Here is a 5,000-nt window from a genome sequence, read left to right on the forward strand (position 1 = left end):
TGATAGTGTTTAAATTCCTAAGTTTTGCACTTTTATTTTATTTGCTTAAAGGTTTTAACCACACAACTTCTTCGTGTCCCAGCCTGTAGAAGTAATTGCTTGGTTAATAATTTAATTTATTTCCGTTTCCAGGGAATGAGATTGCTATGCTGAAGTCGTCCACGGTCCAACCAACTCCCCGTGAGCACGTGACAATTCAACAATAAACTCTTTCCCCATTGTACTTCCCTTTTATTAAGTTATTAGTACTGTAAATACATTTTATTTTGTCGGTATTCCTTGTCTTATTGCCGAATGGTGACCTTTCCATTGTTCTTTTTTGTGTTCATGTCCTGAGTTCCTTGAGGAAGGCCGGACTCACAAGGCCAGGCGTAATGATATATATATATATATATATATATATATATATATATATATATATATATATATATATATATATGTTATTGTTGCTCGCTTTGTTCAGCAAATGACACAGTTCTATTTAATGAATAATGGGAGGAATTGAAAAGGATGATAAAAGATTTTAATCGAGAAAACAGAAATGTAGGACTGAAAATGAGTATGATTAAAACTACAATAAAGTTCAATTACAATGCAGGCTCACAATAAAGAAGGGCTATGGTCAAACCTCTAGATAAACATAGATAAACATACTTAGGACGGATATATATATATATATATATATATATATATATATATATATATATATATATATATATATATATATAATTGTTGCTCGCTCTGTTCAGGACAAACTAACAAGGAAATAAAAACGGGACTACAGATGTCCTAAAGGATCAGCTTATAACATTCATAGATATTCTACTATAGATTCTGCATGAACCGAGTCTGCATACGTGTAGATGACTGCCATCTTGCCACGGAACTTATCAAGTTCACTATTGTTTACTACAAGTTTGCTGCAGTTTTGTACTGCCTTTGGCTGCACTAATAAACATGGTGTAGTCAAGACAAGTAATGTTATATTAAAGAGTAAACTAAAAGAAAAACAAATATATATATATATATATATATATATATATACGAACATATATATATACATATATATATATATATATATATATATATATATATATACATATATATATATATATATATATATATATATGTATATATATATATATATATATATATGTATATATATATATATATATATATATATATATATATATATATATATATACATTCAGATAAGCCATATATTTTTGATACATTAATGTCTGGATTCTCTTAATGACCTCGGGATCAGAGCCCCAGGTGAAATCACACAAAGACAAGAGCTTGTGACCGGCCGGTATTTGAACCTGGTCCGGCAAACTTGTAGGGACAGTGACTACCAATTGGCCACGAAGATTCTTCGTGCCTAAGTGGTAGTCACTGTCTCTACAAGTCTGCCGGACCAGGGCTTGATTCCCGGCCGGTCATAAGCTCTTGTCTTTGTGTGATTTCGCCTGGGGCTCTGATCCCGAGGTCGTTAAGAGAATCCAGACATTAATGAATCAAAAATATATGTCTTATTTGAATATGAAAAAACACGTCTAAATGTGCAAAAAATTATCATATATATATATATATATATATATATATATATATATATATATATACACATTTCAAATTATCCGTATATGTCTGGATTCTCTTACCGACCTTGGGATTAGTCTCGAGGCGAAATCACTCAAAGACAATAGCACCTGACCGGCTGGAAATCGAACCCTGGTCGAGGATGCTTGTACACATATGTAGATATATGTTTATATATACATAGATGTAAATACTTACATACTGTATATATGTATATATAAACATATTTATATACAAATATACTATATATATATATATATATATATATATATATATATATATATATATATATATATATATATATATATATATGTATATATATGTATATATATATATATATATATATATATATATATATATATATATATATATACATATATATATATATATATATATATATATATATATATATATATATATATATATATATATATATATATATATATATATATATATATAAAGGATTTTAAGATAGCCATGTCGTCCTGATAGAAGTTCCTTAATGGCAGCTTTCTCAATGTGCTATAACTAACGGGTTTCCTGTAAAACCATTCCAGGAGCAGCTATTGCACGATGCAAGGCCTCACACTGAGAATTGGGAGGGGATGAAAGTAACGGGTGGGCCATCAGGAGGACATGGCTATCTCACCGAAATATAAATTTTTCCTATGTCAAAATCTATTTTTTGGGCTCAAGCCATGTCGTCCTGATGGAAGTGTTCCAGAGAATTATTATTCTCAGTTGTGGCCAGGAGAGTTTTAACCCATTACCCCTCATAGACCAAACAATATTTCCCTTTGTATTGGTAACTATGGTACCAAGCTATGAGCACAAGTGACATGTTTGTAAAATAAGTAAGAGCAAAGGAATTCAATAGCACAGTCCCACTCACTGTGAATAAGATCTTTGCCTCCAGTAGACGATCAGAGCGAAGTCTATAAAAGGAGGGTTAAAAATTTGAGGTACACTGCTTTTATTTTGAACAGTACGTCCTATGAAAGGAAATGCAAAAAGAACAGTAATCTTTTATTATTCCCAAAGATTTATAAAATTACAGCAATCAACGCAAAATCATATACAGAAAATATATGAAGAAAGCCAAAGTTTTCAGACCCCAGAATTATGTAACTGAGTATCATAATAGTAACACTCATAACATAATAGAAAAATATCCCCTTTGACTCATCACAATTATTAGATAGTATATTGAAATGAAGAATATTAATCCCATTGCACAATGCAGACTGAGAAGTCCAAACTATACATTCCATATGAGTCCATGCACAATACTTAAGAAGCTGGTTTACAGCGACCACCGAAAAAGGTTTGATCGCTTCCAGCTGACGTAAGTAATGGTTGAAGAACACTCTTCAAGATTTCTACCCTGTGTAAGCCTGTGATACATACTGCTGTGATACATACAGTGATAGATACAGTCTGGGGTATGGCAGCATCTGAGGCTGTCATGATAGGAAAAGATTTCCTTCCCTTAAAGTGTCTCCTAGGCTTCTTGCCCTTGGGTTTAGGTCCTTCTCCAGGGGTAAATGTTCTTTTAGAGGACATACCCCACTTTTGTATAAGGCTCTTATTTTCCTGGGCTGCTCTGTCCATGACTTCCTTAACCAATTTCTTGGGGAAGAGGTCTTTCCCCTAGATGTTGAAGTCAATCAGTTATTTAGGTTCATGCCTGATAGTTGCTGCGGTCAGGATATGCACTCCACACGCTCTTCTGGCTAGGAAGAAAGCATGGAGATCTCTATTGGGAGTATTCAGGTAAGTTTTTGCCAAGACCGGGAAGAGATCAGATTTGGAATAGTTTCCAATTAGCATCTCCAAATAAGATTGGAAGGATAAAGATACAGATAGTCTTTCTTTAGCTTCCAGTTCTTTCTTTAATAGAGATTCGGGAATTCTAGGAAGTTTTTCAAAAAACTGCTTACATCCGATGTCCTTATCTAGTTTTCCAACAGTAAAAGTGTGTTAGATATCTATGCAATTGTCCAAATCACAAGGAAGGGCTAGGGTGCACTGGCAATGGTCTATCCTCCACTACTGATTTCTTTACAGCCACTAAGCTTTTAGAGGCGAAGGGAAAGACAGAATCCTTGGGAGCTAAAAGAGTGGCCTGCTTCCTACCAAAAGCAGAAAGATTGGTATTAGTGAATTCGGCCATTTTTAGCTCCATAACCAAACGAGACTGAGCCTTGCTGTGGTCGAGGATGATCGTTTCATTAGGGATTGTATCTTCCCTAATTGACGCTTCCGAGTTAAGCCTTACATGACAGTGAGGATATTTATCAATCGAGGGGAAGAATTCTACTTCAGAAATTAGCTTAAAACACAAACTTTCTCCAAAGTGGAGGTAGCATTCACTTAAAGCCATTATGTGCCTTTTGTAAAGCTTCTATTTTCACCTGTAGGGACACTTACGCGCGCGCATGTTTGGCATGTAAATTTTCCATGAAAGCTTACATGGATGCCATAAATTCCATTTAACCTGGAATCAAAGGTTTATTCAGTGTAGGAACAGGGGTTGAAGTAGATGCTAAGGCCTGAGATACGGGATGGGGAAACGAGCCGAAGAAGTACTGGGAACTGGACTCACCTGATGTACATTTAGTGACTCATCAGAGGCTTCTGTGGTCAGCAGGATCCTTTCCCTCTCTGACGTCAAAGAAGACGTTGTTGACCTGTTGTCGGTGTCTAGGCTCATCACTTGTAGAGAGTCCCTAACTTCATCATCCACATGCTCCAAAGGTACTGGCGGGAGTTGAACCATCGGTGAATGGTAAACATAAACAGCGGTCACCTCGGCCTTAGGAAAGAGGAAGTAATTAAGTTCATGGAGGGAAGATAAGGGGCCCCTTGTTAAGAGCTCTCCTGGAAGCCTCTAACCCAGTGACAAATAATCTTCTGACTCCGCGCTTTCACATCCTTGGGGATGTTGGTGGCATGAAAGCCAGTAACTATAAGGTCCTTGCACACCTGCCAGTTGGTAGGCTTCCAAAGATACCTTATGGAAACATGGAAGTATGCGTGTTTCTTGGAAGCCTTGTGGCCACAAGACAACTTGACTGGCCTAGTACAACCTATCTCTGAACACTCCATTTCATTAGCAGCCTGTAAAGAAGGAAAATTCTCAATGAGTACAAATCATAAGAAAATTTTCAATCTAAGATTAAGCATATATAAAATTTATAGAGAAATAATGCTTAAAAATATTTCTAGAATAAACATTCCTACCAAATATATGGGTAAGGATACAAAACAATGGAGACTTATGCCAAACAGCTCAGAAATCATTAGACTTATATGAAAAACTATTGATGACAGTGTGGTAGAAATATGGAGGAAAGGGTCACATCAAAAGGAACACCAGTACCACAAAAGTCGATCTA

At 35.3% G+C, this 5,000-nt stretch overlaps 1 protein-coding gene across 1 annotated transcript in view; it reads right to left on the reverse strand.

The window, feature by feature from the left end:
- LOC137642145 (glutamate receptor ionotropic, delta-2-like) overlaps nt 1-5,000 on the reverse strand; it is an 88,488-nt gene that overhangs the window by 43,527 nt on the left and 39,961 nt on the right. The window lies entirely within an intron of this gene.

This window comes from Palaemon carinicauda, chromosome 6, assembly GCF_036898095.1.
Source record: "Palaemon carinicauda isolate YSFRI2023 chromosome 6, ASM3689809v2, whole genome shotgun sequence".
Taxonomy (NCBI): Eukaryota; Metazoa; Arthropoda; class Malacostraca; order Decapoda; family Palaemonidae; genus Palaemon; species Palaemon carinicauda.